General features: G+C 37.4%; 1 protein-coding gene across 1 annotated transcript in view; it reads left to right on the forward strand.

Annotated features, from left to right (window-relative positions):
- Positions 1-25,076, forward strand: part of IL1RAPL2 (interleukin 1 receptor accessory protein like 2) — a gene marked incomplete at both ends in the record, with an annotated part of 1,178,754 nt that overhangs the window by 1,028,256 nt on the left and 125,422 nt on the right. The gene's annotated exons all lie outside the window — the stretch shown is intronic.

Here is a 25,076-nt window from a genome sequence, read left to right on the forward strand (position 1 = left end):
ATAGTAAGAATATATTCTAAATTGGGTCAATGTGTACCTAATTAAAGGTCTTTTCTTGGAAAGAAATTCGGGCTGAAACTCAAAGGGTGGATTGGAGTTAGCCAATGATAATATTGGGAAAGGAATAATAATAATAACAATAATAATAAGGAAGGACTTAAAAATTGGTTGAAGGCCCTGAAGAGGGAAAGAGCTTGACCTGGTCAAAGACCTAAAAGGAGGGAAGTGTAGTTGGAGAATAGTGAAGAGGAACCAGAGGAACCAACTTCTAAATAAAGTTGGAAAGGTAATCTGGGGCTGTTTCATGCTAGGTGATTGTTCTAAACTGATCTTGCCAATGGGACTATGTGGTACAATGTTGCACAGTCACAGCCAATGTTTGGAGAGGTATCTTAAAAGGAGGAAGCTCAAAAGGATGCAGCAAGGAAACCCCACCGGTTGTTCTTATAACTCACCTGAAGCTTATATAAAAATGTACAATCAATCCATAAATAGTGGTAAATCTTTCTCATTAATACTTCCACTTACCCGTTACCTGCATCTACAACTCTCACTTCAAGTTGCCTTCCTGTGCCTAGTTTTTGTCCTCTAATCTTCCCCAGATAATCCTTTCTAATGATACAAGAGTGGAAGGAAATAGTATTCAAGGCAATTTGCACAAGTATAGTCTACTTCTAGATATGGGGCTGGAACCTATATTCTGAGGTGGTTGAACCTATATACTGGCTAGCCATTTACCAGCTCATTTTGCCAGTATTAATACCATCAAATCCCAAAGTTAAGCTCTGGAGTCATACTGACATGGCATGCATTCATAACCAAGGATAATTTCCATGGATAGCTCTGCTACTAATTTTCTGGGTGACTTTGAACAAATAAGTTAACCTCCTTGAGCTTCAGTTTTCTCATTTGAAACATAGTAATAATAGTTACCTAGAAGGGTGGTTGTGAGAATTAAATTAAATAAAATACTTAATATATGCAAAAGCACCTGTCACAGTGTCAAACATGCAGTAGGTAATAAATGGTAACTTTATTAATGCTATGAAAAAGAATAAGTCTCTTCTACATAGTCACCATTGAGTGAACCTTCACATCCAAATCATAAATACTTGTTTATATTTTATTGTATTTAGACATAGTTGTCTTATTTGAATGTTGCTAACTTCAATTTCTATACTATTTTTTATGGAACCATACTACTAGCATCTAAAGGGAGCATGGGAAACCATTTGCATTCTTACCCTGTGAAAATAAGATGAAGAGTCCTAACCCTGAATCATACATAACACATGTGTACATATATATCATAAAATACTAATTTGTAGTTCCCTTTGTGCCAAGCTCTGTGCTAGGTCTTGGAGATATTAAAGATTAGTAAGCATGATCTGTATCTTCAAGAAGTTCATAGTCAAGGGGCACTTGGGTGGCTCAGTCATTTAAGTGTTCAATTCTTGATTTTGCTCAGGTCAGAATCTCAGGATTGTGAGACGGACAGAGACCCAAGTCGGGCTCCATGCTCAGCAGAGAGCTGACTTGAGATTCTCTTCTGTCCTCTCATTCTCCCCCTCTCCCTGCTTGTGTTCTCTCTCTATCTCAAATAAGTAAATACATCTTTTAAAAAAGTAGTTCATAGTCAAATGAGTATGACAGATCCGTGTGGAACTCTATTACAAGGCTTGATCAAAAAAGTGCTAAATATATTCTGTGGGAGCACAGGGGAAGGAACAATGAATTATGCCTGTGGAAATGGCCACAATGACTAGGCCTCTTATTATGTGTATTTAATTTTTTAGGCATGCTGACATCTCCAGACTCACTTGCTTAACAACTTAAAAATTGCATTTCATCTTTAACTACTGAACACATTATGGTTTGGAGGATATTTTCCTCAAATCAATCAACAAAACTTTTCTAAGTGTCCACTGTGTGCTAGGGGTTTTGAGGGGTAGAGGAGAAACAGATTATTTGGGAGCAGATTATTGCCTTCAAGTGCCTACAGGCTGGATAGTTGAGAGTTTAAAATCCCCCAATATAACAATTAAAAAGCAATAAACTACTATTCACTGTGGTGCTGCCTCTGAGTACATCCAGAAAAGAGAGCTCAGGGTGAGTTGAAATAGTTAGAAAAAAGCAGAAATCCTTGTCCTTTCAGATTCAAACATCACTTCAGACTTCTAAAAACTACCTACAGATGTTTAGAGAGCCATTCAGATATTTTCCACTGCATCATAACTCAAAAGAGAAAAATAAGTTGTGTATTTCAGGATCTCTCCCAATGCTTGTTAATCTGAATTTATAGCACATTGCTTTAGGAGTGCTTTATTTAAATTCTGTTAAAAACCTTAGGTGGATTGGAAGAATAAACATTGTTCAAATGTCTATACTGCCTAGAGCAATCTATACTTTCAATGCCATCCCAATCAAAATTCCACTGGCGGTTTTCAAAGAGCTGGAACAAAAAATCCTAAAATTTGTATGGAACCAGAAGAGACCCTGAATTTCTAAGGAAATGTTGAAAAAGAAAAACAAAACTGGGGGCATCACGTTGCCTGATTTTAAGCTTTACTACAAAACTGTGATCACCAAAACAGCATGGTACTGGCACAAAAACAGACACATAGACCAGTGGAACAGAGTAGAGAGCCTAGATATGGATCCGCAAGTCTATGGTCAACTAATCTTCAACAAAGCAGGAAAAAATATACTATGGAAAAAAGACAGTCTCTTCAATAAATGGTGCTGGGAAAATTGGACAGCTATGTGTAGAAGAACGAAACTCGACCATTCTCTTACACCATACACAAAGATAAACTCGAAATGGACAAAAGACCTCAACACGAGTCAGGAATCCATCAGAATCATAGAGGAGGACATAGGCAGTAACCTCTTTGATATTAGCCACAGCAACTTCTTTCAAGAGATGTCTCCAAAGGCAAACGAAACAAAAGCAAAAAGGAACTTTTGGGACTTCATCAAGATCAAGAGCTTCTGCACAGCAAAGGAAACAGTCAACAAAACAAAGAGGCAACCCACGGAATGGGAGAAGATATTTGCAAATGATGCTACAGACAAAGGGCTGATATCGAAGATCTATAAAGAACTCAAACTCAACACACACAAAACAGATAATCACGTCAAAAAATGGGCAGAAGACATGAACAGACACTTCTCCAATGAAGACATACAAATGGCTAACAGACAAATGAAAAAGTGTTCATCATCATTATTAGGATGGCCAAAATTATGAAGACAGTAAACAATAAGTGTTGGAGAAGATGTGGAGAAAGGGGAACCCTCTTACACTGTTGGTGGGAATGCAAGTTGGTGCAGCCACTTTGGAAAACAGTGTGGATATTCCTTAAGATATTAAATATAGAACTACCCTATGACCCTGCAATTGCACTACTGAGTATTTACCCCAAAGATACAGATGTAGTGAAAAGAAAGGCCATCTTTACCCCAATGTTCATAGCAGCAATGGCCACAGTTGCCAAACTGTGGAAAGAACCAAGATGCCCTTCAATGGACGAATGGATAAGGAAGATATGGCCCATATATACAATAGAATATTATGACTCTGTCAGAAAGGATGAGTACCCAACTTTTATATCAACATTAACAGGACTGGAAGAGATTATGCTGAGAGAAATAAGTCAAGCAGAGAGAGTCAATTATCATATGGTTTCACTTACTTGCGGAGCATAAGGAGTAACACGGAGGACGTTTGGAGGTGGAGAGAAGTGAGATGGGGGGAAATCAGAAAGGGAGACAAACCATGAGAGACTGTGAACTCTGAGAAACAAACTGAGGGTTTTGGAGGGGTAGGGAATTGGGTGAGCCTGGTGGTGGGTATTATGGAGGGCATGTATTGCATGGAACACTGGGTGTGGTGCATAAACAATGAATTTTGGAACACTGAAAATAATAAAATAAAATAAAATAAAATGGGGAAAAACCAAAACAAACCAAAATAAAAACCTTAGCTGGAATATTCTTTGCTGGTCTGAAGACAGTTAGGTTAAGCATGTATTAGTGAAGATATTAGACAGACTTACAGGCTCTCCAAGCTATTACACATTTCAGAATAGGAGCAACCTGACATAAGAAAAAAGGGATGCAATGAAATGCTTTCAAACCTTGCTTTTTTGTGTCAGATGAGCTTTGTAAAAGGTGTTTTGAATTTTTGAGGTGCACACACATCCTTTTGTCAGTGAAATGCCACAAGAAGGTGTGTTTAGAAAGAAGCTGACAGGGAGTGAGAAATGAGGAGAGCTGCCAAAAGGCATTAATGAGTTGGAAGAAGGTCAACAACCTATTTCGAGCTCATTAAATCTATTATCTGAGTTCAGAGTGGTTCCAGGTGGAACTTGTGCTGATATACCCAGAACTTCCTGAACAGCCCAGAGCAATGGAAAAAAAAAAAAAAACAGTAAATGTGATGGTGGTTTTCATGTTGTCCTTTACTTCTAAGTATGAGGAATAGAAATTTCAGACTCCTTGGTTTTGGGGGAAGATTTAAAATATAAACATGGTCAGTGACAGCTGTGTTTGAGAGGTGAAAATTTTTATTGGGTGTTTAAATAAATATACAAAAAATTGAAAAATTCTTCACACTAGTCATTTAAATTACATTGAGATATTATTCTCTACCTGTCCTTAAAATCACTCCTGTTTTCTGAGCCTAGCAGTTCTCAAATTTCAGTGTGCATCAGAAACACTTGGAGAAATCATATAGAATGCAGACTCTTGCTCCCCTTTCACTAAAGATTCTCACTAAGTGAGTCTGAGGTTTGGCCCAGGAATCTGCAGTGCTAGTGACAAGAATACAAAATAATAATAAGAGGGAAACAGATTTTCAACTCATCTCAGAAACTATCTTTCTGATAGGTCAAATAATATAACTTGGGTAAAATTTGTCATTATTGAAGACCTGATTCCAAATATAACAAATCCAAATTGTTAACTTTCTAAGTTGGGAAAGCCATGGTCCCAGACAGATGTAATCAGACATGCCAGTTCTCACTGAGAGGACTTTCAACCACACCCAATTGTGCAAATTTTATACAAAACCAAGTTTCTCTTCCTTGCTGTCTTGAGGAAAGGATTTGGCACAGAAACTTTCTCTTGGTGCTCAAGTGTGATGGTGTACCATCAACACATTCATTCATTTCATCTCTTCCCAGTCAGGGAATCTTCTCTCACCTCTCAGAGAGAAAGAGAAATATGGGTTACAGGCCAAATATGAAGATAGATTTAAAAAAAAAAGAAGATATATCAAATGGATTGAAACTTACAATGCTGCTTCTCTACTGCAATTTTTGCCATTTAATTCTTTGTTATTTTTTAATTAATTAATTAATTATTTTTATTTTTTACTTTTTTTTTTTTTTTTTTACTGTCAGGCATTCTGTCCAAGAGACCTTGTAGATAAAGGGGGCAACCAAGAACCAAGTCAGCTAGGTCTTTTTGCAGCATGTTATGGAACTAAGAGAGAATGAACACCTTCATAAATTTATAAGTCCTTACTTAGCATGTTTGTTGATAATTATCTTTTGCTTTAATTTTCCGTAGGAAGATATGCTAAATCCAGAGTGACCCCCTAGTTATCAACTCTCTTGAGCTTATACTAGATTCCCCTTTGTTTATGGATCTCCAAAGACTATGAACACAGGAACAGCTGCTGACCTTGAGTCTTGAAATTCCCAAACAATAGGGGGAAATTAATGATTTTATTATTGAGCTGTATACCAATTTGACAGCAAGTTTGTTAAGATGGGGTATTATATGTAGGCAGGCGGAGCAGGGACCTATATGCTGTGAACTCAAAAGTGCTAGGAAAGCCTCTTTATTTCTCAGAATTTCTGCCACCACTTTCACTTATTGACTAATATGTATTATTCATTCATTCATTCATTCATTTGTTTATTTATTATATAGAAAGAGTATGCACACAAACAGGATAGGGTGGCAGAGGGAGAAGGAGAGGGAGAATCTTTTTATTTTATTTTATTATTATTTTTATTAACATATAATCTATTATTTGCTTCAGGGGTATAGGTCTGTGAATCATCAGTCTTATACAATTCACAGCACTCACCATAGCACATACCCTCCCCAATGTCCATAATCCAGTCACTCTATCCCTCTCCCCTACCCCTGAGCAACCCCCAGTTTGTTTCCTGAGATTAAGAGTCTCTTGTGGTTTTTCTCCCTCCCTGGTCCCATCTTGTTTCATTTTTCCCTCCCCCCGCCCTTCCTCTCAAATTCCTCATATCAGAGAGATCATACGATAATTGTCTTTTTCTGGTTGACTTATTTCACTTAGCATAATACCCTCTAGTTCCATCCACGTCATTGCAAATGGTAAGATTTCACGTTTTTTTTGATGGCTGCACAGTATTCCATTGTATATATATACCACATATCCATTCATCTGTTGATGGACTTCTAGGTTCTTTCCATAGTTTGGCTATTATGGACATTTCTGCTATAAACATTCAGGAGCACATGCCCCTTCAGATCACTACATTTGTATCTTTAGGGTAAATACCCAGTAGTGCGATTGCTGGGTTGTAAGATAACTCTATTTTCAACTTTTTGAGGAACCTCCATATTGTTTTCCAGAGTGGCTGCACCAGCTTGCATTCCCACAAATAGTGTAGGAGGGTTCCAGAAAGAGAATCTTAAGCAGGCTCCATGCCCACTGTGAAACCGTCATCAGGCTCAATTTCACGACCCTGAGATTAGGAACTGAGCTGAAATCAAGAGTTGGATGCTTAACTGACTGAGCCACCCAGGCATCCCTTGGCTAATGTTTAAAATCTAACCATCAAATTGACATCTTTTAGACTTAACATTTTGATTTCTGTTTAAAATGTAATATACAGATACATACACACACCCACTGAAACTCTCTAAGTTGTTTTTGGTGATTTATATCCGAGTGTGAATTTTGCATTTAAATTTAGGGAGAAAACATTTGGTGCCGAGCGTCTGTTGGGGACCGCAAAGAGGTTACCTACAAGGACCAGGGGGAAAGTACATGGACATATGACAAATGCCTTTGTTTCATGATTTTGCCAAAATTTGATGCTAATAATGCTCCCAATAGGGATAGTTTTTATTCTCTTTTCCTTTGTTTTTTAAGGTTCTGTGTGATAGCTCAGGAAAGAGATTACAGAGCTAACTGAGCTCTTCTTAGGATTGAGAATGCATCTTCTACTTTTCTTGCATGCTTTTTAGTGCCCAAGGGCATATACACCAAAATAAATAAATAAATAATATTGGACAACTTTCCCTGTTCGAAAAGAGGGTATAAATGATAGTGTTTGAAAGGAGTACAAGAAAGAAAGATAGAATTTCCCTTTCTTATAATCAAACCTACAATTTCTTCCATTAACTCCAAGGCTAATTCCTGTACCCACTTAGTACCAGTCAACACAATCCCTAAGCAAACAATTTGCCATGAGAGATGAAGCAAAGGAAAACCAGAATCTATTCAAAGATAGAAGGAAAATATTACAAAGAAATGTCTTACATTCTTACACTAATCACTACTGCTTCCTTTGGAACTGAACAAAAGAGGAGGGGACAAAGAAAAATGCCAAAAGAGATCAGCAGAAAATAGAATTCAATTTACTTAAATTCAACAAAAACATATTGAGACCTTACATAGTAAGGAAAGGAGGACGTCGTTCTTGTTCTCATATTCTAGTATTGGAAGAGGTTAATGACAAGTGTCAGCTATGTAGATAAATAGTTCAAATAAAAGTCAGAATTAGAAAAGTTCAGTAAAAGAGGTAGAACTCAAATGCTCTCGATTTCCAAATGAAGATATTATACTACTACTAGTAGTAGCAGAAGTAGTACCAGCAGCAGCAGCTGCAGCGGTAGTAGTAGTAACAATAGCAACAACAACAATAATAACTACTAGTGTCTACTGAGGTTATTATATATGAAATACTGTGCAGTGCACTTTTATAAGAAATTTTTCTCATTTAATTTACTTTTTCTCATTTAATCTTCATACCAACTTGATCAGTTAGGGACCATAATTATTATCATGTTCTGAATGAATAAATTGAAGCTAAGATATTTAGTAACTTTCCCATGGTTACATTGCTAAAATGTAGTAGAACTAGAATTATCATTTCAGAACCTATGTTGATAGGAAACATTTCACAGAACAGATAATACTTAAGAAAGTCTTTGAGGAATGGGTTGGATTTTAATAAATAAGCAATACAAGCAAAACTGTAGAGACCATAAAAGTGTATGTGGCATGTTTAGAGGGCTGCAAATGGTACAGTTTAGCTGCAGCAAAGCCAAATCTATGGTGCTAGTGGCAGAAGGAGCCAAATCAGGAGGAAAGCCAGTTTAGAGGGGAAAATGATGAGTGTGGCTGTGGACTTGCAATAACCTCATCCCTGATTCAAGACTCATATTTTCATCTTTGTAGAGGGAAAGATTGATAAAGAGAAAAGAACAGGTCAAGAAAAGAAACTTAGGACACAGCCATACTGATGGTGTATGAAGACGAACAGCTATCAGCAATATGGATGAAAACAAAAGCAGTTAGATGGGTAAGAGGAAAGCCAGAGATTTTCAGTGTGGTAGATGCCATGGAAGATCAGAATGCTGAAAGAATGCTTTTAGTCCCTAGTGTCAAATGCTATCAGAATTGAAGAGAATCAGGACTTATAGTAGGTTAAATTGTTATTACTTCTTGACCACTTTCTGTGCTCCAGATACTATATTCAGTCACTTTATAGGAATTGTCCCACTTGATCCTCAAAACCACGGTAAGGTAGGGGCTGTTATTTTCCCCCATTTGAAAAGCAAGAAAATTAAAATTTGGAAAGGTTAAGAAACTTGATCAAGGCCTCATAGTTAGTTAAGAGTCACAGCCTGGACTTAAACCCAAATCTGTTTAATTCTGAAGCCTATGTTCTTAATCTCTAATATCTGCCATTAAATTTATGGTCCCCTTTGAGAAAGAGGTTTCAGCAGACTAATAAAAATAGGAGTCAAATAACAAAGATTGATTGGGAAGGAGAGGACAGATGTGAGAATGATTATGGAATAAGTGGCTGGTAAGATAGTGGAGGTTATAGGTATCAACTTATTCTGTCTACAGTTTAGAAGGATCAGAAAGAAAGGTAAACAGTAGGGAAGTGTAACTTGAGATGACAGAAGAGTCAAGGGAAGTTTCTTTTAGATTAGGGTAGGACAGAACCTATTGTTTATTGAAGAGTAATAGCCAATAGAGAGGGAGAGAAGGGGCATGATTTATAGAAAAGCAATGTGGCAAAGAAAGGAAGGGTAAGATTAAGAGGAGAAAGTTTCAATTTGCAAAAAGAGATATTTATTAGCTTGATCCTATCAAAATGTGACTTCCTCGTGTCTGATTCTTTTAACACCTTACTTGGGTAAGTATAATTAATTGTAACTGGTATATTTTATATAAACATTTATTCATATAAGTATAATAAAATATGAAATTAGTATGAAATATTAGGTAAAATTTAGTAGGAATTATAAGAAATGAATTAATTGGAGGTGTCAAGGTATTAGATAATAACGTAGTATGTTAACTCTGTGATAGTTAAATTTTTGTAGAAATGTTGGAAACAGAGTACATTTACACTGTTCCAGGTGACCCTCAGATACAGACCTTGTTAAAGTGAACCTGGGATTTATTCAGCAAACATTAATTGAAAGTCTGTTATGTGCCAGACTTTATGGTAGGCATAGAAGATACAGATAAAAGACAAGAGTTATCATCTCCAAATATCTCACAGCCTAGGGAGGAGGCAGAAAAATCACCATAGCATAGTGTAGCATGATGAATGCTATGATAGAGGTAAAAACCATGAAACACTGGAGCCCTGGATAAGGAGACAATGATGAGTTACAGGGAATGCTTCCCAAAGAGATGATATTTGAGATGAGTTTTGACCTTGTACTGTTGCTTTTATAGGAACCTGCACAAGGGGCCAGGCATTCCCCTAAGAGATCACATTACAGGCAACAGCTGCAACTCACCACCCTGGCTTCATCCTCAGTGTCTGACATCAAGGTCACTAAACTGAAAGTTTAAGGGGGATGGTAAATAAAATGGCTCTAAACCTAACTCTGGGCTATTGGGTAGTAGGAGATGAAGACTGTATGTTCCAAATTATAATATAAATAGGTAGCTTTCCTTTTACCAGGGTCGGGATCATGAGAAAACAGGAAGGGGGAGTGGAGAGGGGCTGGAAGAAGAAGGAAAGAAGGAACAGCTACCTTGTTATTAGATCTTCCTGCCTACTAGGAAGAAAGTCTTATCTCTGCATATATATCACTTGTCTTGTTTCAGACTTCATTCTTGCACTTTTTACTTTTTCCATCTGAAAGGGAAAGTGCATATACCTCACAGCAATGCAGAGACACTTAGAAATAAAAAACAACCACAACAAAGCTCTATTTCTCTTTCCCTTGAAGGGAGAGACTGATTGTAGGTCAGTTTCTATTTTATCTGAACCACTTGGCCCATCTGGAATAGTCACTCTAGGAAATTGAAAGCTAAATTTAAATTTTATAAAGAGGAAATTCTAAAGTGACTCAATCTGATTAGACATACTTCAATGCATCCCTCTGTCCTTGCATGATACGAGTATCTAAAGAAACTGAATGCTAATTGTCTGTTCTTAGTATTAAATTATTTGGCACTGCCCCCATATCCTTTCATTTGCATACTCAGACATACTATAGAAAAGACTCAGGTCGAATAGTCTGCCTTTTAAGTTTGCCTCTCATTTTTTTTCTTGCAATTAGAAATAACCAGAAATTGAAGCAGGAAAGACTATGGTTAGACATAAGGAAGAACATCAGGTAAATAAAATACTGGGTTTGGCATTGCTTGGAAGACATTATGGACTTTGTACTCCTGAAGATTTTTGAAAGATTCTTGGTTTTGTTTTGTTTTGTTTTGTTATTTATTTGGTGTTGTTTCCCTTGCTGTTTGGACAAAGAAGTTTTTAATAAAAGAAGACATGCTTACTAAGGACAATTTGAAGGAGAAAAGAGATAGCTTTACTTTCTGGCTTGTCATTCTGAAGAGAGAAAAGAGCAACCTTTTACCCTGAAAATTCTACTCTATGATCCTCAGGTTACCTACAGATTCATTAGCCCCGTAATACTGATAGTTTTCTCTTATACATGGGAAGGTTTCCTGCTTTCCAGAAGCTCCTTTATTGGTATGGAAGAAGTGTAATTCTAATCAATACAAAAGCATTTGAAATGAACCACTATTTCAAATAAGACTCTTCAAGGGAAAAGAAAGGGAGAGGAATATAATTTTAAATAATTAAAACTGTTGGAGGAAATTGAATTGCAATTGCATTAAATCTTATTAAAAATGAAATATTTCAGTTTTGGTAACAGGGATTTTATATACCATGGGCACCATGTATGGTGCTGGGTAGACTTTCTTCTGAAAAAAGCAGACCTTTTTTATTCATATACTGGGATTCCCCTGATCTGGCTCAGGCTTTTATGTTGGCATGGCTTTTATTTTTCTCTCATTCTTGTCCAGAGTCATCCAGGAGTGATGCCTCATGAAAAAGTAGTAGAGAAGAAAATTACACTAATGATAAAATAAGTATTTCATTTCTAAATATGAATTAACACATAGAATGTTTAACAACTTAACCATGGAGTGAATCTAAGTAGAAATATAAGTTCTGTTCCAGGAGGTTTATTTTTCTTTTCTTCTAAGTTTCCCCAGTTAGCATTAAGTCCTATCCAGTTTAGTATTCCATACAAGTATCCAGAATGGATTTTGTCAGATTTGTGCCTAGGAGAAAAGTCAGTAATTATTTTAAATTTTAAATCTATTCTGGATATCTCCATGTTATATCAGTTTATGATTTCAAAACAGATTTTCAAACTTATGTCATGATTATAACCTTTTTATTCTCCCATAAGAACCAACAGGATCTTGCTGCATTACATGGGACACAGCTTACCATAACTCTTCACTGGGCATTTTCCATACACAGCCATGTTAATTCCTCACTCTTGTGAAATCTAGCATTTGTGCAACGCTCAGAATGCCACCATTAGGAAGATATTGAAAATAGAAACTTTAAAAGGGTAACAGAAAATCTATAACATACCTGGAAGCAGAGGAGTTCTGTGCTTAGAATGAAAGATAAAACTTACAGAAATGAAGAGCCTTGTGATGAGCACTGGGTGTTATACCTAACTAATGAATCATTGAATACTACATCAGAAACTAGTGATGTACTATACATCTAGTATAGATGTAGATAGATGAACTATAGATGAACATAATAATAATAAAAAGAAAGAAATGAAGAGCCTTAAAAAAGGGTGAACCCTTTTAGAAAACTAGAATCAATTTCCCCATACAAGTGTTTTACTTCTAAAATTTACTTTATCTTCATACTAATAATCACCATTGCTCATCTTTATCGTAGAATAGCCATCCATTTCCAGTTCTATTTTTTCTAAAATATCCTTTAATAGATTTTATAAGCATTCACCTAATTCCCTACTTCTCCTCTGTCCCCCAAAAGAGGAAAAATAACAATAGAAAAGGAAAAACTTCCCCCACAAACTCACACAGAAAAGCCATGAGTTTAAAAGACCCAAGATTTGGAGCCTATTGGCAGAAGTGACAGGCATACTATTTTTTGTGGTCTATTGCGGATTCACTGGTTTCTTATTATAGCCACTCAAGTCATGTCAAACTTCAAGCCTACTCTTTACCATCACTTATGTCTGCTAAAGCTTTGAAGACAATCTTTGAAAAGCCACAACTATATCTATCTATCCATATCTATGTTTTGTATCTAACTGAAGACTATATGAATTACTTATGTTTTATAAATATATAGGAGGAGCTTTTAGTAGTTGTTACTGTTGATATAATTCATATCTAAATTCATTTGGGTTTATGTGGGGATTCTAATTAAGGCCAAGAGCTCACTTGAAAAAATAAATTTGCTACCATCTGTCACTATGGTAGCTACATTTATGGTGAGCATCACATAATGTAAAGAGTTATTGAATCACTATGTTGTGTACCTAAAACTAGTGTAACATTATGTGTCAGCTATCCTTAAATTAAACAAAATGTTGAAATTTAAAAAAATAAAGAGAAGAATTTGCAGAAAATTTTAGTGGCCTAGCTGATTAGGAATGGCTAGTAGCAACATGGGCCAGTCACAGATTTATAATAAAACACATCTACTCGGTGTCCCCTCTCCCTTTCCCTACCATATTAGCCATGACAGGAATCTTCTTGCTATTTTAGTTATTTTCTCTTGTGCAGTAACTACAAATAATGCTGCAGTAGACTCAAAATACCCACATCCTTGAGCCCCTGTTACAAGAGGATCATATAGGGCAGATTTTTGTGTTTGGAGATTAAATTGCTGATAGTGTTTGCTTTCATTGTGCACAGATGTCTGGGGCAGACTAACAAGCTATTTGCCTAAAAGCCCTAAACCATTTCAAAAGTTTTGAAGAAATAATGTAAGGATTGGTCATTAAGGTACACAAAGCCTTTTGAGTAAAAGATATTAAGACAGCCAAACAGGTTTGGTCATTTGTGTTTTTCCCCTCCCTTAAACCCAGGCTCTTGGGCTTCCCAACTAATCTGTTAATGGCTGGAACTGATTGACAGGTGCAACAATGCCAGTGTAGGCACTGTAGGAGTCCTAATTGGGTAGTTCTTTATAAAGGGAATTAATGGCTGAGTAAATACAACATTGAAAATAGAAGGAAAACTCATGAAAATTAAGCACAAAATAGCTAGATTTAGGTTCAAAATACTTAATATCAGAGAAGTCTAGGCTAACATCTCAAGTTCTGCAATTTAGTCAGCCTATAAGGATGTGAGCCCCTTGGGAAATAGATTTCTTTGAGTAGATATGTCTACTCACAAAAATCCTTAATTTGCACTTGAAAGTTTGGAAGTTTGAGTATGATATCCAACAATTTATTTTAAAACAAATTTCTTGAGTTCATTCACTCATTCATCAAACACTTACTAAGCACATAATCTATGCCAAGAATTCCATTAAGGAATACAGAAACAATTAAGATACAACCTTTGTCTGAGAAGCTCACAAGCTAGTAGAGAGGCCAGAAAAATAGCTAGAAAACCTTGAAACCGTGAAAAAAATTATGGCAGGGCTAAGCATAAAATTTTGTAAGAATTCAGGGGAAGCATACCTCACCTTTTGGAGAGATAGGCAAAGGGGCCAAAAATACAGGCTTTCCTGAGGAAGTGATGTCTGAGCTAAGTCCTAAAGGGTGAGAAGTTAGCTAGTTCAATATGGGTGATGGATGGAGGAGTTCGAATTTTCAGAGGCACATGGATATGAATTAGCATTGCAAGTTGGTGAAAGAGAAATAATTTTATATAAGTTGAGTAAAAGGAACATATAAAAAAGTGATGGATGATGAGAATAGAAAGGTAGATACAAACCATGTCTTATTAGCCATGTAATGGAGTTTGGGTTTTATTTGGTAGGTAACTGGAAACCAATGGTGTGCAAAGATGTCACATCAGTAGAAATCTTAGATTACTCTCAGCATTATGGAGGATCTGACAGCATTATCATGGGAGAAGGCTGGATACAGGCAGATTGATTTAGGAGACAGTTGCAATAATCCAGACAGTAAGCAAGGTGAACTTAAATGAAGGCAATGATAGAGAGAATGGAGAAGGCATAACAAATATTTGAATTTCTTAAGAACATAGCCTTGGATCTATAGGCGTGGTGGTGGTTGAAAGAGAGATGGCTTGATGAAGAAAAGGAAAGATTCTGGAAGGAATTCTATATTTCTGACTTGGATGACAAAGTAATTAGAAGGTGATCCCATCAACCAAGATGGAGAGTACAGAATATTTATGGATGCCAGTGACATCTTCTATGGTGATCATGTTTTGTTTTTGAGGTGCTTGGTGGGACATGAAGATGTGGATATCCAGTATGTAATTGAACACATGGGTATAGAGCTCAGCAGAAAGGCTTGAACCTTTATGTTTTTTTGTATGTCTACAACTGATATTTACAAAGCTTTTTGGTTCCACTTTCACTTTCTGACCCTTCTGTGTATTATTCTCCCTCTAATGCCACAAGGTTTTTTCAAGTTCTGTATATCCTTACAATGTTCACTGACTGCCTAGGGATCCCTACTAGGGAAGAGGGGCATAATAAGTTACCTGATCTCTACTCCTAAATAACCCCCCCACATTCTTGGACATTTTCCCCTTCATACCATGACTCCTGAACTCACTCCCGCTCTGTATCCTGCTCCCATCAACATTTAGCTATCTTGCATCCCATAGCTTCAGTGCCCTTCTAGGTGCTTGGATAGTATAAAGAAAGTAATTTGTACTCAGGTGTAAATGATCAATTCTAGCTTTATGTGGTATACTTCCCTAGTATATTAATATATATTCTTTCTAATAGATACAAAGAATGTGGAATTACAGGGATGCCTGGGTGGCTCAGTTGGTTAAGCATCTGCCTTCAGCTCAGGGTCCTGAGATCGAGGCCCATTTAGGGCTCCCTGCTTAGCAGGGAACCTGCTTCTCCCTTTCCCTCTTCCTGCGCTCCCACTGCTTGTGTGTGTTCTCTCCCTCTCAGATAAATAAATAAATAAATAAAATCTTAAAAAAAAAGAATGTGGGGATTACAGTGTAATGGTAGAATAACAGAGAAGACATTGGACGTCAGTTGAGCACCTTCACTGTTCTTTAAGCACCATCATTTAAACATCATTACTCACTTATATCCCACTTTGATTAAAAACCCTGTTACTGAACTCTAAGTCCCTAGAAGTCTTTGCTCCAAATGAATTACTACTCATTAACTATACCCCCCTTCCCTGGATCAAGGATATACAACTAATGTCCAATTTCTGATCTCTCTTATTTAGCTGTGAAATTTATTGCTTTTGTTTCCAGATAAAGCTGCCTCATTGGAAATCAGGCTTCTGGGTGTCCATAGAGTCATTTGTACCCTCTTCCCTTGCCTGTTAGGCAATAAATTAGTCCTAGATTATGAGTTGTGGAATTGACCCAGGAGGTTATTTAATTGGATAGTTTCTTTATTAAATAAAACAAAACACAAGGCCCGGAGAAGGGACAGGAATGACCCAAGCTCACACAACAATTTGTAGTTGATTTTGGCTAGCAACCAGTTCTCCTAACACCTAGGCTAGTTTTCTTTCCACTCTATCACAACTGCCTCTATGGGCATGCTGCTATCACTTGCTGTGCTCAAAACACAATCCCTTTCACACCTTAAAATTAATCATCCTGGTTGACAAGGCTCTGTCCCCCGTAATCTCCCTTTGGGCTGTTAGAAGCCTGAACATGCAACCAATACAAATTTTGGATTTTTAAAAGTGTCTTTTCAATGGAGAAATATTCTTCTATGCTGGGTGTCCCATCTCCCATCTTGGCAATAATTCCAGACAAGTTGGCTAACTAGTGTAGGCCTTACAGGGCTGAAGTGGATGGTGGGACTGTCTCACCCACAACTGCAGGTGTTTGTGATGCTGATGGTATGTACAAAGTTGAAGGCTAACAATTGTATACGGATAGCTAAGGTAAATAAACCAGAGAAGGCTAAATGCATTGTCAAAGCAAGGAGGGCCTATGATAAGCGTTAGCAGCCAGAGTGTAGGGCCTTTAGGGTCTGAGAGTCAGGAAAAAGGAGATCTGGTTGAAATGAGTGAATAAGAGGATATAGACCTAAGACAGAGTGCTTTTGCTTACACTTGGACTTCTGTATGTACCCTTTGGTATGTTATAGAGGTGGGCCAAAACCACATAAAGGACTGGGATGAGGACAGAAACAATGCCACAGGTTGGCATAAAACAGTTAATATATGTATTCTCTGTGGGTCATGTTTCTGGTTCTTTGCTTCTATACAAGAAAATTAGATTCAAGTTGATGGTCCCAGAATTTTACTTGCTCTGTTTCAGAAGTTTCACAGCCAAAGTTTTATATAGTGCCAGTAGCTGGGCAAGCTCCTTTTCGGCACTGTCCATCTGCCACCTTTCATGCCCAGTCAGCCCTTGGCATCTTGGCTGAAATTGCTCAAGATGGTGCCATTTGTGCTGGTGATTTGATCCCACCCAGTGGTAACACTTTGTGATGAGGACCCATATGGCTTATATTGACAATGTTGTCTTATGGTACAATAATATATTCAAGCAAGTTTTTCCATCATACTTCTTGTTTCAGAAACAAGGTCTCTGACCTGATGTCTTAGTTTTCAGCACTATTTTCCAGGTGGCTCTGTGGAAAGTCCTGCATTCTCTATTCTTATAAAATGAAGGCAAACTTCTGTCATAAACACCTGACCATGATGTATTTTCTTCTCTCTTTGATTGTGTAGCTCAAGGTTGCCAAGTCTTCAGGAAGCTTTGCCTGATGGACACAGCCCAGTCTTGAACCTGCTATAATGATTCCCTTTTCCCAATACACTTTCGTCATTTTTGGATCCCTGGGTTGCTTTTGTATGTTTGTTTTAAGAGGTTGAGTTTACCTTCTTTAATCAGATGGTAAAAAGCTGTGGTCTTTCATAGCAGAGACCATGTATAATCTTATAGACCCCAAATCTCAAATACAACATATTATAAATAATCTTGATAGTCTAGATGGTCTTGATAGGTGAGGAAGCAAAGTAGTATATAGAAGGTAGATTCATCTAGAAGAACTGGGTTCCTAATTCAGCTCTGCCATCTATTAGCTGTGTGACTGTCTATAAGGGAGTTATCTTAGAAAACTTTGTTGTTTCATCTGAAAATGGGAGTATACTAATATCTGTTTTGCAAGCTTATATTTAAATAATTATTTGAGATACAGGTAAAGTGGTTAGCACAGAACCTGGCACATGGGTGTTCAACACATGGCAGCTAATATCATGGTTGGTGTTTATTCAGGTTAATTACCTAAAGAACTGAGCTCTTGTGTCTGCAGCACTGACAGGTTTAATCTGCAGCCTTGGCCTCCCTGGTCAACCCCCAAGATCATTATTACGGCTGTGCTACTATTTCTAGCATAAGTTCAGCTTTATTATCCTTTTTCCTCTTCTGTTCTCTCTCATGCCTTTTCTTACTTCAATCTCCCAGATGCCTTATTTCTCGCTCCTATTTTCTCTTCCTATCCTGCCCATGATATGAACTTGATTCCACATTGGGTAACCAGGAGCTTTCCTAAGCCCTCTTACTTGCTTTAAATACGACCCTGTGGGTTAAGGCAGTTCTTCTGTGTGTTTAGAGCTGTTTTGCTCTCCAGAATGAAGACGTGATTGTATTTTATGAAGTTGAAATTACATCACAGCAATGTGTGGAAAGGTGAGTGTGTGTGCATATGTGCATGTCTGTCTGGGTCTGTGTGTGTTGATTTAGAAGTGATTTGGGGAAGCTTTGTAGAATAGTTCAAATCCTGAAGATTTTCATTCTGTGAGGAGGGTCTAGATTAGGAAGGGCAAAGTGTTATAATTGCTCCTATTATTCTTAATGGTTGTAATTGTAATTACGAGTGTTTGTTAGCTTTGGTTTTTTTAGGGCTAGTCATTTTAGGAGCCATTTAAGGAAGTTATCATCCCATTTTTGCAAAGTGTCATAAAATCATTTTTATTACTTTGCAAGAAGGAAGACTACTGCTACCTAAGTGATATTCAGTCCATATCAATCACCAACCACCTATTTTGTGCTATCAGGTGCTGTGAAAGATACAAAAATGAATAAGACAGAACCTCCACCTTCAAAAGAATTTGGTTAGTAAAATGTGGGTAAACAAACTTTCCTAGTTAGATCAAAGGCCTTGAGTAGACCCGTGAATCTAACCCCACATATATACCCATTGTAGAAATGAAAATCTGTCTCTCAGTTTTCCCACTATGGGAGAGTGTAACTAACAACCTTAGGTGCTGTGCTCTGAATATACCACTGCTTTAGGGGCCAACTCCTCATAGGCTGCCACCAGCCTATGACTTAACATGGAAAGAACACAATGGCAGGTCCATTCCTGGGATATACAAGACTCCTCTGATGGATGACTTTAGCAAGGATTCCTGACTGGCTTTGCTGAAACTTTTTTTAGAATTGCTCTGCAATTTAAAACTCATATTAACTAGCCCTTATTCCTTCCCTTTTTTCTCCACAAGGTTGAGAACTGCATCACAATCTGTTGGCTTTACTGGCCTCCTTTCACTTCCTCCCCATTTCCTTCTCAGGTTGCCCCACCCCCACAATAAAGTTCTTTCATGTCTAATCCTGCCATGACATCTGCTTCTCAAAGGATCTGAACCAATATATCCAGGAACTCTATCAGGTGACTTGACAAGTGACTTGTTCACAAGCTAGACCTGGTAAGCAGTCTAATGCTTCAATAACTATAGCATAGTATGAGAAAAAGAACATAAACTTTTCACTTAAGTTCTCTGACCCTGTTGCCAAATGCATAAAATGAGGTACATAATATTAATCTGCTGTGTTGCTGGGAAGAATCATGATAATAGATGTAAAATCCCCATCACATGGTAAGTACTTGATACATTTATTCAGATTAATGAGTAAAGAACTTTCCTACTAATGGCAGATCTTATTTCCTACTTATGACAGTTTTGTAAATGAATGATAACACTTTCTCATTAGGAAACAAATATTCCACAGAGGGGACTCAGAAATGTTTCTGGTACTCAGAATTGTACTTTTTTTTTTCTTTTTTAGTAGAAATGATGAGAGGTAGGAAATGTTCAATATGGGAGTCTGGCTTCCTGGAAATTCTGCCTGTGGCCTAAAATGCTGGGAATTTGTCTAGCTTGCCTTTTGCAGGTTATCTCAGGCTGGTAGGGGACAAGAAAATAACATACAGTCAAGGGAGAAATGAAGCAAGAAAGTGAATTTCAAGTTCTAAGATGCAAATTCATAATCACATTTGCAGATATGGCTATCATTATTATTTTCAACATTTTCACCAAGTCTGTGATACTGCAGGGAATATGTAGAGCAGTGAAGTGCGCTGCAAGAAGAAAGAAATGGGAGGAGGGCAAATTCTGACCCACTCGGGACTGTATCTTTATGATATAGCATTTGCTGTGAAAGAGAAGCTTCTAGGTGTTTAACATACTTGGCACAGAGCATTATATTCTGTTTTCTAGGGCAACAAAACAAAACTGTGACCCTCCTTTGGCAAAAGGCACAAGCAAGTTGATCACGAAGTTAGTGTACTTGCCTGAGTGTTGAGAATTCCTGTGAAGCCACTGAAAGGGTAGGGAAAGCACAACACAGCCAGGTTCCTAGTACAGTCAATCCCTAAGCATCAGTGTGGTCTCAGAGCCTTGGGCTGAAGGCAAAGCAGACTAACAATACACCTAGTGAGCAGTGGGTGAGGAAATTCAGTAGGTTATTTAAAGCTAGGATTAAAGCCTTTTAAATTGCAAAAGTACCACTTTCTGCATTACTGGTAGCTGATAATAGGAAATTATAACTGGGAGATCCATTATGCAACTTAAGGCAGCACAGTATTTTTAGCTCTCTACTTCCCATGTTTTCTATGTTACTAGATTTCAAGAATCATCAAGATGTAGGCAACAGATTTCCACAATGGAGTAAACTATTCCCTTGCCTTAGCCACCCAATAATACTTAACTAAGGGCCTAATTTTTTTCCCCACAACTCCTTAATTGAACTGATTTCTCTACCCAGCATCAGTCAAGCAAAATGAGACAGAGACAGAGGATTCTAATAATGACCCTAAGGCAATAAAAGATCATAATGGGCCATTTAAATTGTCAAGTAGAGATTAAATGATATTCGCTATAGTTTACATTTAGTGTATTTGGTTTCTTTCCAATTCCTTGATAAAACAGTCAGTGATCTTCACATGGCATCTCTAATGGCTTTCAGTTAACCAGAGTGTTTGATTAACCAGAATGACTCATATTGCTTCCATTACTAAATTATAGTCATCATGAACTTGAAAAAATATTAGCCAGACTTAAATCACAATGTAGAAAATTTCCCAACAAATATTTGAGTTGAGTGTACACAAGTGTAGCCAGAACCTACAATAGGGTAGAAGCAAAAAAACTGGAGGAAATGGTGTGTGGGAAATCTGCATGGGGGTAGAAATGGAAGTGTTCAAGAAGTGGGGCAGGACAGCTTGGCTATCTCTGAACTCGAGAGAAGCATTCCTGTCATCTCATAAGAGAAAGTGTATATGCTCACTCGGGAACTTCTGACAAGACTAGAGATTGAAGAACAGGCAGCAGGAAGTACACAACCTTTAGGGGTAGAACTTGGCATAGTCTTCATAAGGAGGTAAGGAAAATTATCTTGAATCTTCTGAGGTCTTCCCATCCTTCAGAAAATAAGGAGGACCAAGGTAGCAGGGCCAAATATGCATCACATTAGTAGAAAAACAACATCCTGAGAAAACCAGAATGTGACACAAAGTTCAGACTACAAAAGCTGTCTTCCCCTAGATAGTGGTGTCAATCAGTGGTGTTGATCAGAGGGCCTTCTTTAAGCTAAGCCAAGATTTCTTAACCTTAGCACTCTTAACATTTTGGGCTGGATAATTATTTGTGTGGGGGCCCATCTTGTGCACTGTAGGACATTCAGCAACATCCTTGGCCTCAATCCACTGGATGCCAGTAGCCCTATCATCCTTAGTTACGACAACAAAAACTTTCTCCAGACATTGCCAAGGTCTCTGGGGGACAAAATTGCCCCTAGTTGAGAGTCACTGGTTTACAGGGACATTTAGAGGAGCACTTAATAATGATGGAGAGAAATGGCACTCTCACAGAGTAGCTGAGTTCCAGCTATTATTCTATTAAAAGGTAATGTCAAGGTTCCCTATGTGTTTTGTTTGTTTATGACCAATGTTATTGGGATTCATAATCTTCAAATTTTTACTAAATGAAACAGATAGGCCATGGTGGAAATGCCTGCTATTTATTAAAAAAAATATGACATTTTCCTCAAATCTTCTTTTTATAGAAATAATAATATTGTACGGCACATAAAGAAAGATAGCATTTTACCCTGAATGGAATTCCTTGTCGACTCTTCTCTAAAAAAAAAACAAAACAAAAAACAAACAAACAAAAAAAAAAAAACAAAAAAAAACACAGCACATTTGGGTGCCTGGGTGGCTCAGTTGGTTAAGCACCTGTCTTCGGCTCAGGTCATGATCCTGGAGTCCCGGGATCAAGTCCCACATTAGGCTCCCTGCTCGGCGGGGCGTCTGCTTCTCCCTCTGACCTCTCCCCTCTCGTGCTCTCTCTCTCATTCTCTCTCTCTATCAAATAAATAAATAAAATCTTTAAAAAAATTAAAATTAAAATTAAAAAACAGCACATTTGCACAACACCAGGTCTCTATTACAGATTCACAAGGTTCTTAGTGCCTATGTAACAGAATTAAACTAAAAAAGTTCACATGGTAATCAATTTTACCCTCTTTACTATGGGACTTATGCCTGATTCTAACAGGAACCTAGGGGCTCAGCTTTCAAGTGAAGAGCCAAACAAACCATCAAAACTTTATAAATGTACAGTTAGGTTGGTAAATTATATTGCCTTAGAAACAATTCATAAAGCTTTCATCTGAATTGCAGGGGTGAGTCAGAGTTGGCTTAGTATATTTTAAAATTGATTATGACTTTCTCAACCCTTTGACAGTATTTTTCCCCTAGGTTTTGGGAAAAGTGTTACTTTATTATTTGAAAGCCTGGAGATTTTCCTCCACCATTAGCTTTATTTAGGTTACTGAGGAGAACTAGGAAAGGTGGGTTCAGAGTTCAGGAATATAACCCTTGCCTGAGGCTATGTAAGTTGGTAAAACTTCCTATGTCAGTGGTATTTTGAGTAATTTTTCCTTTTATGTAGCTACACAATTTACCCATGAAGACAGGAAAAAAAAAAAAAAAGGTTGATTTCTGTCCGCAGCAAAAATAATTCTTCTGCACAGTTCAACTCCTTAGAGAAATACTGTTTTTTAGGTTAAGTAAGATTTTCCACTGGCATTTGTCATTGAGAAAAGGAAAAAAAAAGCCTAATTTTAAAAATATTCTTGGCCTTAGAAACCTGGGTGGATATATGCTCTTTTTTTTTTAAGTTAGAGATTTAATTGCATGATTATTTGGCATAAAATACAGCAAGATTGTTTTTCTTATAATAAAGCTATCCCAGCAAAGAAATGATAAACACCAGGAAAATAAACTGAAGAAGAGAAAACCAAAGGGAATTGAGATTGTTCAGCCCGTAGAAAAGCTGGATAAGAGGTGATTTAGTAATGATCTTCTAGGACCTGAAGGGCAATCATTAGGACCAGATGCTCTCCATCTGCAGTGAGGGTGGAGACACAGGAAATGACACTATAGAATTAGGAAGTTCAAGAAAGAAATTACTGGCAGTGAAGGCTGTCACACATCACAATACATCACTATGTAGGTTAAGAAATTACCTCTGGGCTGTTTTACAGTTTGGTTTCGAACAGGGTAGATTCTCTCTTGTCTGAGATGATTGAGGTGAGGTTAGATCAGGAATATGGGCAAAAGGATAGATCAAGATTTTTCTTAAATTCTATGATTCTATGAAGCCTGTATTTTTCTTTGAACCATGTCCCTTAAGGTGCTAGTTTTATAGTGTGTTTTTTGCATTATATTTCCACTTAATGAAGTTTCAATTTCTGAGTTATTCCCCATTATGGAAATTTGTTGTATGACTTCTTTACCCTCTTAAATTATTGAAAACTGTGACTTTCCACCACTGTTCTTCCTTTCTTTTTCAGCTATTTATTTTCTCCTTTTGCTAATTCTCCCACTTTTCAGCTTTGTGTTCACTCTCCTGGACAGACCATTTGAGAACATGCAGAGACTTTGCACAACATTTGGCACATTGTTTGAGGCCAATTTAATTGCTAATTATTGTTTTATAATTTCAGGGTGTGATGTAATATGGGAGAATGTGATTCCATACAATAATAATTTCAGTGTAATTCATAATCTTCTAACTTGTCCTTCATTGAGTGTATGTCTTTGAAGCCATGTTTGCTGTGTCTACATCAAAATAACCATTTGGCTCAGTCATTCTTAGGCAAGGGGTAAGAGGCTGGAATCAAAAAGAGAAACTGTCAATCCACTTAATATATAACTTTTTTAAAAATACTTTATTTATTTATTCATGAGAGAGAGAGGTAGGGAGGTAGAGGCAGAAGGAGGAGAAGCCTCCCTGTGGAGCAGAACTGAAGGCAGATGCTTAACTGACTGAACCACCCAGGCTCCCCAATATACAATTTTAGATAAAAACTTTCATTTGGGGGGCACCTGGGTGGCTCAGTGGGTTAAAGCCTCTGCCTTCGGCTCAGGTCATGATCCCAGGGTCCTGGGATCGAGCCCCACATCGGGCTCTCTGCTCAGCGGGGAGCCTGCTTCCTCCTCTCACTTCCTCCTCTCACTGCCTGCCTCTCTGCCTATTTGTGATCTCTGTCAAATAAATAAAATCTTTTAAAAAAAAACTTTCATTCAGTTGTCTGAATCTTTCTTTGCACTGAGTTGCATTGGGGAAATAAAGGAACATGGTATGCCTCTTAGTGAAAGTATCTAAAGAACCATTAGACTGCGATAAGAATCCATCAAATGCCAACAGGTCCTCATTGCCTATGGAAAAGTAAGTTTTAATGCATCAACCTGACACTCAAAGTCCTCCTCAATCTTGACATGGACCTTCCTCTCTGTTGTTTTTATTCCTCAGAATGAGTCCACTATTGTTACTGTTCCCATCATGTCATGCTTACTATTAAAATCTACTCTTTGCTTAGATGCTTTCTACTACCTAAAAATTACAAGCCTCTCTTTTTATCTAATCCTCTTTTTCATCTTTTTCCCATGATCATTCTCATCATTATATGTATACTTGTCAATTATTTACCATGTGTTAAGCCTTCAAATTCATTAGCCTACTTAGTATTTGCAAGAACACTGTGAGACATATATTACTGTTCCAGGCTTGTTTATTTTTTT

This window comes from Martes martes, assembly GCF_963455335.1.
Source record: "Martes martes genome assembly, chromosome: X".
In the NCBI taxonomy this organism is placed as follows: Eukaryota; Metazoa; Chordata; class Mammalia; order Carnivora; family Mustelidae; genus Martes; species Martes martes.